This window comes from Camarhynchus parvulus, unplaced genomic scaffold (genome assembly GCF_901933205.1).
Source record: "Camarhynchus parvulus unplaced genomic scaffold, STF_HiC, whole genome shotgun sequence".
In the NCBI taxonomy this organism is placed as follows: Eukaryota; Metazoa; Chordata; class Aves; order Passeriformes; family Thraupidae; genus Camarhynchus; species Camarhynchus parvulus.
The window spans coordinates 15913-29097 of record NW_022147869.1 but is presented as its reverse complement, the minus strand read 5'-3'; positions in this window follow the sequence as shown (position 1 = coordinate 29097).

Sequence of the window (13185 nt, the reverse complement as noted above, 5' to 3'; positions counted from 1 at the left end):
CTACTCTGGCTCTGATTGGCCAAGCAACTGGCAGTCCCACCCCAGGGGCGGGCCCAGGAAGGCCCAGGGGGTTAAAAGCTGGAGCACGAGGCCAGCGCAGGGTCTGGATCCTGCCTTCTCCTGGGGTTCCTCTGTTAGCAATGCTGGAACCCCAGCAGTTGGTACCCATGTGCGTGTCTTTCTATGGATCTTCTGTCTTTCTGTTGTTCTCTATTTCTTCTGCTTCTAATCCTACTTACCTGGAACATTTTTGGGTAACTTCACATGTTAAGGGTTAAAGGATTTTAGGTTAAATGTGTGGGAATCCAGGCCACAGGGAATATTTCTCTGTCTGCTCTGAAGGGTCCTGACCCCCAGAGAAACACTGCCTTTAACCTTCGCCTATAGAGAGGACTTCCAAGACTTTGAGATAGATTAGAATTTATCCAAGTGTAAAATAGATTAGAGGGTAGTATAGCATGACACTTGGGTGAGAAATTTAGGTTTTGGGATTTTTAGTACGGTGTAGAGAGGAAGCAAGATGGAGGAATAGGGGTGTAGACCCTGTCTTCTTCTTCATCTGCTCCATTTCCTGCAGTGTTGCTGGCACAGGGTGATTGGTCAAGGAAAGCACAGTGCAGAGGTTACGTGGACAGTCAAGGGATGTGTTATTGGTCGATAAGTAGAAATAATGTACATTCTAAGAGTTAATTGGATGGGATAACTTTAAAAGACCTTGAAATTGTACATTTTGGGGCCATTTTGTGGTGCTTTTCCAGCGTGCTGAGCCTGGTGTGCACAGCAATGCAAAACTTTATATAAGATAATGATAAACAAGAAGCTGGACCCCAAAAAAGTCCTGTGCATCTCCTTTTACCTGGCACAGAATGGCTACAGGAGAGTTTCCCCCATCCACGGAGCCCCCAGAAAGGCCCAATGTAAAACAAACATTAATAACTAGTTCCCCAAATGTATTTGTAATAAGTTGGCTCTTTTCCATAAAGTTGTTTACTGAAGGGTGTTGTCTTAATTGGCCAATCATGTGAAATGTGTTGATCAAATGACCAGTGAGGTCCACCTGTAGCAAACCAAGATATAGAAGAAGAGGACTGAATAAAAGGGTGGCTTTTAGCCCTTAGCCTTCTGATCTGAGTCTGTGTCATCTCTGATTCAACGGTGAAATTTGGGGATCTGTGGGGGCTGTTGGGGCTCCTTTCTGCACCTTGTGACCCAACAGGAGCTTCTCTAATAAACGTTGCCTGAAGCTCCCACTGTGCCCATGACAGGAACCCCTGTGAGTGTCTGGCACATCCCGGCTCTTTGGCAGCCTGGGCACTCCTGGGATGTCACCGTGGAGCCCCCGTGAGTGCCTGTGACAGATCGGTGCCTTTGCAGCCCAAGGTGCCCTGGGATGTCACCATGGAATGGCTGTGACTGCCTCTGACCACAGGGCTCTTTACCATGCCCAGAAAGCCCTGGGAGGTGTCCATGGAGCCCCTGTCTGTGCCTGTGACATTCCAGCTCTGGAACAGCCTGGAGACTCTTGGAAAGTCCCCATGGAACCCCTCTGAGGGCCTGTGACAAATCTGATCCTTAGCAGGCAACCATCACCAGGACCCCGTTGCTATGGTCAGTTTCTATGGCAACCATCACCAGGCCCCTGTTGCTATGGTCAGTTTCCATGGCAACCATCACCAGACCCCTGTTGCTATGGTCTGATTGCCTTGGCAGCTCCATGGAGACCCCATGCCAAGGCTGTTGCCATGGCCACCAGGGCTGGCACCAGCTGGGATGCTCGGTTTCCACGGGCCGGGCTTCAGGAATGGGATTCCCCAATTTCCTGCTCCCGCTAAAACCGCGCTGCCCTCGCTGCCCTCCCGCCTCCCATGGAAAGCACAAAAGGCAAAGATCCCGGGCTGGGATAAGAACAATTTATTGGGAACAGCAACGAGATAAGGAACAAACAAGAAAGGAAACAATACTGATAACAGAAAGGATAAGAAAAAGGGAAAACTCCAACACAACTGACTGTCTCTTCACCACCACGTTTTCACCCTATCTGGAAAGGACACCCTTCTCCTCAGTGAGAGAGAGAGAGAAAGAGTCCCTTTCCTGCCCCTGGCAATGACCTGAGGTGGGAATGAATGTAATGACATGGCCATAGGCAGACCCTCATGTTCTTCCATCCCACATCATGTCATTGGGAGGGGCAGGAAAAGGGACAGGTGTCTTCCCAGCATGGATCACAGGGAACATGGATCACCAGGCCTCTTCCCAACATGGGACCTCCAATAGGGAAAGAAGCTGGAGCGGTGCATGAAGCTCTTCCTGCAGTTGGGGCACTCACAAAACTTCCCTTACTGGTGACTCCATTGGTGTCTGATCAAGTCCGAGCTCATGGAGAAGCTCTTGCCATGATGTGGAGAACTCATCGGGCCTCTCCCCAGTGTGGATGAGCCGGTGCCTGATGAGGAGGGATTTGCGCTTGAAGCCCTTCCGGCAGTCAGGGCAGCAGAAGGGCCTCACATCCGTGTGAATCTGCTGGTGCTTGTAGAGATCGGAGCTGATCCGAAACCTCTTCTGACACTGGGGACACTCGTAGGGCCTCTCCCCAGTGTGGATGAGTTGGTGGGTGACGAGGGCAGAGCTGCAGCTGAAGCCCTTCCCACACTCCCCACACTCGTAGGGCCATTCCCCGGTGTGGATCATCTGGTGGCAGATCAGGGCGCTGCTCTGCCTGAAGCTCTTCCCACACTCCAAGCACTTGTGGGGCTTCTCCCCATCATGAAGCTGCCCATGGACCACCAGCTCAGAGCTCTGGCTGAAGCTCTGTCCACCTTCCTGGCTCAGGGTGGGTCTTTCCTCCTCAAAGCACCATGGGCTGCGTTTGAAGCCCCTCCTCCTGTGGGATCTCTGGGGATTTTCTTCCCTGTTGGATTCCTGTGCACTAGAGTTGCTCAAAATGGCCTCTTCCTCCAGGTTCTGCCATGGAGATTTTTCATCCATGATCTCCATCCTCAGCTCCTTGTCTGGGGAAGGAAGGACAAGGAGAGGATGGGATTTGCCTCTGTGCCAGAGGGAAGCGGAAGGAGATCCCCCCAGTGCATCCCCAGCAGGACGGCGTTGGCAGCAGGGTTGTCCTGCAGCCAGGGGCCATGCTGGGCTGGGAGATGGAGCAGGAGAGAGGGGGAAAGGGGCACTGACTTCCTCCTCACCTGCCTGGGTGTCCCAAGGTTCCTTCCTCTTCCTCGCAGCCTCCTCCTCCATTGAGTCAAGGTTTGGGAATGAGAAATCCTGTTTTGGGGACAAAACAAGGGATGAGTACATTGAGTTTGGTACTGGTTTGAAGGCAAATGTGGGGGAGAGTCTAAGTCAGAATCACAATTTAATAAGAAAATGAAGATGAAGGCAATGATACAGAAACACTGCCTTAAACTGACAGAGTCAGGATATAACCTGACACCCTGTTGGTCAGGGTGCTGGCAGCAGTCCCATTAAATGGTGGCTGCAGTCCTGTTGGAGTGATGAACGTGATTCTGTCACAGCAGGGATCCTGTAGAAGGGTCTGGTCTTCCTCTGAAGGTCCAGTGGTGGTTCTGGAGCTCTTGTCCTCTGGGAATCCAGCAGGCAAGCTGCTCCTGGTGTTGCAAGGCTCAGCTTATACCCAGGTAGGAATGCTTGGATCCTCCCCCTGGGCGGAGCATCCCACAATGGGATGATGGAATTTGATCAGTCCTGCAGGGACACTCAATGGCCCATTCCTAGAAGATATCTCCCCTGGAGGGCGTTATCAGGGCTGAGGCATGGAAGAGATAAAGAACACTGCCCCACCTGTTGATAGCAGTTGATGAAGATGGGGATTGAAAACATGCATTTGGTTCCATCTTCCATTGCAACCTGAAACAGTGGGGTAATCCCTGCTCAGGGGGTGAACACCACCCCCCTTACCCAAACTGGCTCAGGTGTAAAACCCCCACCCCGGGAAGGCCACACACACAGGGGACAATGTCACACTTGCCCTGCCCCAGGGGAGGTCTCTGTCCCTGTCACTCCCTTGCTCTCCCCTCTTTTCTCTTTCTTTCCATCTCTCTCTCTGCCTCACATTCACTGTTCAATAAAATCCACTTTGGATTTGGTCTCATAAGCACCTTAATTGGGGCAGAGGAATCTGTCTAACAATTTTATTTGCCAGTTTGTGACATTATTTTGGCACAGTGAGTTCAGGGCACTGTTCTCTGACCCCAAGTGCCTCTGACAACAGCATGGTTCCCTCCTCTGAGGAGGTTGTGGCTCTTTGTGGAGGAACTCTTGGAAACTTGGACACAGCTTCCTCCTGGGTAACTTATGGGAGAACTGATGAGGAAAATGGCTGTTGTGGGTGGCCAGTGTAAAGAAAATATTTTGTTGTCCTTCCTTGAAAAGTTTGTTAAAATCACTGGAGGAGAGGGAGCAAATGATATCAGATTGACTGATAAAGTTCATTTAGTCCAAGGTGAGGAACACAAGGCTGCTGAAAGTCCCACAGGAAGCCCAGCTCAAGTAGCTAAATTCCCAAATAACTCCAGCCAGGGCTCTCCGGGAGGATTTTTTGGAGAGTGTTCGGAGCCGGCAGATCCCGGACTCGAGCCCCGGATATCTCCGGGCTCCCTCAGAGGAGCTTTTTCGGGGGCAGAGGAGCCGCGATCGCCCCTCGGGAGGGTCCCGGGGGCTCCACGTGGGGATGGCCCGGTACCGACGGGGCGGGACATTGGTTTTGGGGATCCCCGTGAGAGCCGGGGCTGTGGAACGGGGGACCCCCGGGGCGGGGAGAGGGGAAGGGGCGATAGCGGAGCTGGGGGACCCCCGGCAGCCCGGAGATGAGGCGGGGACGGGACCCCCTGACCCTGACAGGGCCGTGTCCTGGGGTGACTTCATGATGCTCGTACCCCATCGGTCTGTTTAGCCCAGAAATGAGTTCTGAACTTTTTTTTTTTTTTTTTTTTTTTTTTTTTTTTTTTTTTTAGAGTTCCCCAGCTGTTGTTTTTCTTTTTTGGAGCTGTTTAAACCTGCTCTGCACTGAACGCCCAGAACACCACCGGCAGCTCCCACCTGTGGCCCACCGGGCCGGGCCTGGGCCACGACATTTCCAGAGCCACAGTGACTGATAAGAGACTGATAAGAGACTGATAAGAGACTGAGTGAGCCGAGCTACAGCCCAAGAAGGGACTTGCGGAGTTTGTCATCTATTTTGGAGCAGCAGGAGGTTTTATTGCTTAATATTGTTCAAATTTTGTGCTGGTGAATGCTTTGCCTGGTAAATAAAGGTTTTTTTCCACTTTTCTCCAAGGAAATATTTTCCCAAACTGACTGAGGGTGGGGCTGCTGAATCTGCATTCTAGAGGAAACTCCTTTTGGAGGTTTTGAAGCAAATTTGCCCTAAACCAGGATAGGGTGGTGGAGAGAAGGGGGAACCCCAAGTGGCTGGATTGGGGGAGGCTGGAGAGGGGGACCCTGGGACTCAAAACCTCCCAGAATCCATAAGCAGGACCCTGGAGAGGGGGGATTCCCAGGACTCATGGGATCCCCAGCAGCCCTGAGATGGGGGAACACCAAAACCCCAAAGTGATAAGACTGGAAAGACGGAACTCCTGGTGGCTTTTTTTTATTCACTCTGGATTTTTGGAGGTTTTTATGGACATCAGGTGACTTCTAGAGATGGACTTGGGTGGGAGGAATCACCAACCCAAGGCATTCACACCTTGTTTTTCCCCAAACCAGGATTTTCACCAAACCTTCCCACAGTGACATCCCCCCTGTCCCACTCTGGGTGAGCTCAGTCCCAAACCTGACCCTGATCCTGGTCTCAGTCTCACTCCATGTTTAGACACACTCACAGTTCTGTATTTATTCTCATCCCAGTACCAGACTCGTCTAGCCCCAGACCCAATCCCAACCCCAGCCCTAAAGCCAATCCCATGTCCAGTCTTAACCCCAATCCCAGCTCTAATCCAAATCTCAGCCCCAACTCCAAGCCCAGCCCCAATTCCAGCCCCTTCCTAAATCCTCAGCCCCAAACCAAATCCCAGGTTCAGCCCTTCTGGGGGTTTGGGGGTGTCTCTGTCCCTCTGAGCCCGATGATGTTTGGGTGGGGTCACAGCAGGGCTGAGAGGGACAGAGACCCCCCCGGCCTCCCCAGGGCTGAGAAGGTCGGAGAGCCCCCCCAGCCCCGAGCAGCCTCAGCGGTGAGAGGGACACAGAGCCCCTGGTGCCCAGCCCTGCACAGGCATTGCCTGAGGCCAGAGGGATGGAGACCCCCCGAGCATCCCCCAGGGCGAGGGGACAGAGAGCCCCGAGCATCCCCTGGGCTGAGAGGGACAGAGACTGCCCCGAGCACCCCCTGGCACAGGGGTGAGAGGGAGGGAGACCCCCAGGCATTGCCTGGGTGAGAATGATGGAGACCCCCTGGGGAATGGCCTGGGGTGACAGGGACAGGGACACCCCTGGGGAATGGCCTGGGGTGAGAGGAAAATGGGGAATGGTGGGGTGACAGGGACAGCCCTGGGATGTGGGGTACAGGATGGGGGTGGGGTGAAAGCTGGGGTGGCGAAGGGACACCCCTGGGGAATGGCCTGGGGTGACAGGGACAGGGACAACCCCCCAAACCCCTCCCAAGCATCCCCCAGGGTGAGAGGCACAGAGACCCCTTGAGCATCCGCTGGGCACTGGACAAAATAAACTTGGCAGAAATCAAACTTAACTCTGCATAAAATACTTTGATGAATATTTGATTTTCCCACAAGTCACATGTGATGAAAATGAAACAAAGCTAAAACACTAATAAACTGACAGTACAAGCAATTTTCTGGCAATTCCAAGTTCCACTGGTTCCTGCACAGCTCCAGCTCACCTGCTGGCACATTCCAATAAAAAAAAAGTGTAAATTTGGCCCGATACAGATTACTGAAAGGAAGGGAAAACTCTGTCTATCTGTCACAATGGTGACAGGGATGAAGAGAAAAATGATTCTCACATTTGACAAAGAGCCCATGCCTGGGCATTCAGGACTTATTTGGGAATTTAGCTACTTGAGCTGGGCTTCTTGTGGGACTTTCAGCAGCCTTGTGTTCCTTACCTTGGAGTGAATGAACCTTGTCAGTGTCGCTGGTAACATTTGCTCCCTTTCCTCCAGTGATTTTAACAAACTTTTCAAGGAAGGACAACAAAATATTTTCTTTTCCCTAGCCACCCAAAACAGCCATTTTCCTCATCAGTTCTCCCATAAGTCACTCAGAGGAAGCTGCGTCCAAGTTTCCAAGAGTTCCTCCACAAAGAGCCACAACCTCCTCAGAGGAGGGAACCATGCTGTTGTCAAAGGCACTTGGGGTCAGACAACAGTGCCTGAACTCACTGTGCCAAAATAATGTCACAAACTGGTAAATAAAATTGTTAGACAGATTCCTCTGCCCCAATTTATGTGCTTATGAGACCAAATCCAAGGTGGATTTTATTGAACAGTAAATGTGAGGTAGAGAGAGAGATGGAAAGAAAGAGAAAAGGGGGGAGAGCAAGGGAGTGACAGGGACAGAGACCTCCCCTGGGGCAGGGCAAGTGTGACATTGTCCCCTGTGTGTGTGGCCTTCCCGGGGTGGGGGTTTTACACCTGAGCCAGTTTGGGTAAGGGGGGTGGTGTTCACCCCCTGAGCAGGGATTACCCCACTGTTTCAGGTTGCAATGGAAGATGGAACCAAATGCATGTTTTCAATCCCCATCTTCATCAACTGCTATCAACAGGTGGGGCAGTGTTCTTTATCTCTTCCATGACTCAGCCCTGATAACGCCCTCCAGGGGAGATATCTTCTGGGAATGGGCCATTGAGTGTCACTGCAGGACTGATCAAATTCCATCATCCCATTGTGGGATGCTCCGCCCAGGGGGAGGATCCAAGCATTCCTACCTGGATATAAGCTGAGCCTTGCAACACCAGGAGCAGCTTGCCTGCTGGATTCCCAGAGGACAAGAGCTCCAGAACCACCACTGGACCTTCAGAGGAAGACCAGACCCTTCTACAGGATCACTGCTTTGACAGAATCACGTTCATCACTCCAACAGGACTGCAGCCACCATTTAATGGGACTGCTGCCACCACCCTGACCAACAGGGTGTCAGGTTATATCCTGACTCTGTCAGTTTAAGGCAGTGTTTCTGTATCATTGCCTTGATCTTCATTTTCTTATTAAATTGTAATTCTGATTTAGACTCTCCCCAAGGTTTGCCTTCAAACCAGTACAAAAGACAATGTGCTCATCCCTTGTTTTCTTCCCAAAACAGGATTTCCCATTCCCAAACCTTGGCCAGATGGAGCAGGAGGCTGCGAGGAAGAGAAAGATGCCCCAGGACACCCAGGCAGGTGAGGAGGAAGTCAGTGCCCCTTTCCCCCTCTCTCCTGCTCCATCTCCCAGCCCAGCACAGCCCCCGGCTGCAGGACAACCCTGCTGCCAACCCCGTCCTGCTGGGGATGCACTGGGGGGATCTCCTTCCCCTTCCCTCTGGCACGGAGGCAAATCCCATCCTCTCCTTGTCCTTCCTCCCCCAGACAAGGAGCTGAGGATGGAGACCAGAGAGAACAAATCCCCATGGCAGAACCTTGTGGAAGAGGCTGTTTTGAGCAACTCCATGGCACAAGAATCTAACAGGGAGGAAAATCCTCAGAGATCCTGCAGGAGGAGGGGCTCCAAACCCAGCCCAGGGTGCTCTGAGGAGGAAAGACCCACCCTGAGCCAGGAAGGTGGACAGAGCTTCAGCCAGAGCTCAGAGCTGGTGGTCCATGAGCAGCTTCATGATGGGAAGAAGCCCCACAAGTGCTTGGAGTGTGGGAAGAGCTTCAGGCAGAGCAGCACCCTGATCAGCCACCAGATGATCCACACCGGGGAATGGGCCTACGAGTGTGGGGAGTGTGGGAAGGGCTTCAGCTGCAGCTCTGCCCTCATCAACCATCGGCAGATTCACACAGAGGAGAGTCCCTTCCACTGCCCTGACTGTGGAAAAGGCTTCAATCGCAACTCCAAGCTTGTCATCCACCGGCGCATCCACACAGGGGAGAGGCCCTACGAGTGCCCCCAGTGTGGGAAGAGGTTTCAGACCAGCTCCAATCTCCTCCAGCATCAGCAGATTCACTCCAAGGAAAGGCCCTTCTGCTCTCCAGACTGCGGGAAGGGCTTCAAGCACAGCTCCAACCTCGTCAAGCACCGGCGCATCCACACTGGGGAGAGGCCCTACGAGTGTCCCCAGTGTGGGAAGAGCTTCACCCAGAGCTCTCACTTGACCAGACACCAACAGAGACACCGGTAAGGGGAGCCCTGCAAATGCCCCAGCTGCAGGAACACCTTCATGCACTGCTCCAGCTTCATTCCCCTTGGAAGCATCCACATTGCTCAGAGCCCTGGTGCCCCACATTCCCAGTGATCTGCACTGGGAGGACACCTGGCTGGTTATCCTTTTGGTTTGGTCCCAGGTTGCTCTTGATTCATTTTTATCACTTAAAAACACATGAAAACATCTAGGACTAAAAAGAAAGTCATTCATCAAGGATTTCTAAAGTCTCACCATTTCACAGCTATTTCAGGTGGAATTTATGGTTTTGGGGACATGTTCTGTAGGATTTGTGGGTTCTTGGGGGATTTCAGGGAGTGTTCTCCATATCTCTGCACTCCAAAAGTCAAGATGGATTGATCTGTCACCTGAAAATGACTCACTGAACACAACTCAGTCTTACCCCAAAATGGCTCAATCCATGTCAAAATGCCTTATTCCCACCTAAGAAACACTCAGTCCCATGACAAATCTACTTGATTCCACAATGTCCAGGGTGAGATGGGGTTACAGGGAGATTGGGAGAAGTGGGATCCAAATTTGAGAGTGTTGGACCAGGAGTATGTGGGGCTGGGTGTGTGGGATCTATTTTGATAGTAAATAAAATTTCCAGAATTAATGATTTCTGCGCCATTCATTTTCCATCAGTTCCAGTTCTGTTTTTCAGAGTTCCACCTTCTCAGCTGATTGTGTTTGTGTCCTCCTTTCTCTCCTGACTCTCTTTGCCTGCTCTGTTTCTCTCTCAGTGTCTCCCTTGACCCAGGGCGGCTCCCACCAAAGACCCTGCCCTGATTTAATTCCCAATCCACAAGCTACAACAACCATGGGTGAAGTTATGAAGGCTGGCAGTGAAATGTCACTGTAAGATCTTGCTCCACTTGGCTTTTGGCTCCTTCTTGAGAGCTTTGCCTTCCAGGGCAGGAACATCTTTTCCTGGCTGGGAACTGGAATTCCAGCCCCTGGGAGTGTGTGCCATGGATGCCAGAGGGGCATTCCCGAGGCTGCCAGGGTGCTGCTCCTGCCGTGCCTCCCAAGGAGCTGTGCAGGGCCAGGGGACAAGGTCCAGCAGCTCTGTGGGCTCCCAGAGCACACAGCAAAGGTGGCTTTGCTGGACATTTTCCAGCACATTCTCATCTGGAACCAGAGGGAGGGAGGAAATGGAAGCGAGTCCCCGGCCAAATCCTGGAACAGTTGGGGTGGGAAGGGACCCTGCCCGTGGGTTACGATTTCGCAAGGGAGAGACGCCTCTGCCCCAGTGGAGGTGGAAATGAGACCATGGGAATGCAACCTGCAGATTTGACTGAACATTGTCCTGGTTTGAAAAGGAAGTGAGTTTTTTGGGATGCTGTGGTCAAACCAAGAGGTGCTCTGATTTGAATATTGGCACCTGGTGTGGCCACTGGGGACATGGATACGCCTCTGAGAACACAGGGGGTTAAAAGCAGAGAACTCCCAGGAAAACTTTCTCTTGGGTTCCGGTGGTGAAAGAGGTCAGAGCTGCTGCGGCTGGGCAGGGCAGGGGAAGCCATGCGGCCGCGTGAGGTAGGCTGGGGCCCTGGACAGAGAGGGGAGGTGAAGGCCCCTGCAGGATGGAAGGGTGGAGGAACATTGGAGAGGCATCGGGCAGCCCCAGAGAGAGAGAGAGAGAGAGAGAGCCTGTGCTGGTGCTTGTGCCACCTTGAAATTTCATATCATGTGTTGGCAGCACGGCCGGTGGAGACAGAGAAGGGGGGTGCAGCGAGAAGGTGCCCGGCAGGACAGCCGTGGGAGTTCTGGACAGGCAGAGACTGAGATTTTTAACCCTTTTCTTGGATGATGGAAACCTTACAAATGCTAATCCTCCTGGATCTGAATGAGAAGAGAGATAGAGATGAGATAAGAGGAAATGGGCCACGAGAGAAGTTGAGAAGAATCTTAGGTGCGAGGAGGTGGTGGAGTGGCCTTTGGCTGGACTTTTCTTGTATAGCCATGGACAGAACCATTTTTCCTGTGGCACAGAGACTGCATTAAGGGGGAGGCAATGGCTCGGAGCCAAGAGAGTTCAGTGTTTTTATGTGAAGGAGTGCATGAACAGAGACGACAGGCGAGGAGGGTGGTTGGTGCCCTTGATCTTCAGTGGAGGAGAAGATCTCTGTTCTTGAGACCCCTCGGCCCCAGGGGGTGAATTTGGGGGGACAGGTGTCCCGAACGTGAGAGACTGTGCTTTTTTTGGAACTGGACAAAGCACCCTTAAAAGGAAGACCCTAGAAGCAGCTCTGGTCCATGCGCAGTGGTGAGAGCTCTGGGCATGGAAGGAAGATGTCATGATGGCAGTGCCACGTGTGACACAGAAACAGAAGAGGTTTCAACTGTGTTTCCAGGGGAAGCCTGTGGCACAAGAGGGACTCCTCACTCCTTGATGAACTGAGAATTGATTATCTAAAGGGTGGTGATGGACTGAGAGTTGGTGTTCTGAGGGATGGATGTATTGGAAATTTGGTGGGGGGAGGAGGAATGTTTTTGGGAGGTTTTCATTCTTTCTGTGTGTTTCTTTTTACATATAGTTGTAGGTTAATAATGTTTTCTCTTCTTTATTCCTAAGTTGGAGCCTGCTTTGCTCTATTCCTGGTCACATCTCACAGCAGACACCAGGGAGAGTGTATTTTCATGGGGGCACTGGCATTGCGCCAGCGTCAAACAGTGACACGCACCAGCTGCCGGGAAAGTTGAACAGTGCAATGGACTACTTAAGACTACCCTGAAGGCAATTGGCGGGGAAGCTTTTAGAAACTGGGAAGTGAACTTAGCAAACGCCACCTGGATGGTCAACACCAGAGGGTCCATCAATTGAGCTGGTCCTGCCCAGTCTGAGCCCCTGCACACAGTGGATGGACATAAAGTCCCTGTTGTACACATGAAAGGTATTTTAGGAAAGACTGTTTGGATTAATCCCACCTCAGGCAAAGACAAACCCATCTGTGGGATTGTTTTTGTTCAAGGACCTGGTTACACTTGGTGGGTAATGCAGAAAGATGGAGAAAGCCATTGTGTACCACAGGGAAACCCAGTCTTAAGTGAGAACTGTGTGTAAGGTTTCACTGTGATGCAGATGGAAATAGAATAAGGGGTGGATAATGTCCTGGATTGCAAGGCAATGTGTGTGTTGTATTCCCATCTGTTGGAGGTGTGGCAGTTATCTTCTGTGAATTGGGCAGTTTTCTTTATCTCTTCCACAAACCAATCCTGCCTCTGGGGAGACATCTGCTGTTAATGGGCTATTGAGTGTCACTGCATGACTGATAACAATTACAGCATCCCATTGTGAGATGCTCCACCCAGAGGGAGGAGCCAAGCGTTCCTACCTGGATATAATCTGAGATTTTGGGACATCAGAACAGCCTTTTCCACTGGATTCCCAGAGGAGCAGCGGCCTTTTCCACTGGATTCCCAGAGGAAGACCAGGCCTATCTACACCATCACTGGATCTTCAGAGGAAGACTACACCCTTCTACAGGATCACTGCTTCAACAGAACCACATCTGCCACTCCAGGAGGACTGCAGCCACCATTTCAATTGGACTGCTACCAACACCCTGACCAACAGGTTGTCAGGTCGTATTCTGACTGTGTCAGTGCTGTTTTGTATTACTGCATTGTTTATTTGTTTAACTTTCTTCCCTAATAAAGAACTGTTATTCCTGCTCCCATGTCTTTCCCTGGAAGACCCCCCTTAATTACAAAATTATAATAATTCAGAGGGAGGGGGTTTACATTTTCCACTTCAAGGGAGGGTCCTGCCTTCCTTAGCAGACACCTGTCTTTTCAAAACAAGACATTAACCTTCAGGGGAAAATTGAAAATATATACCCCACACTCAGT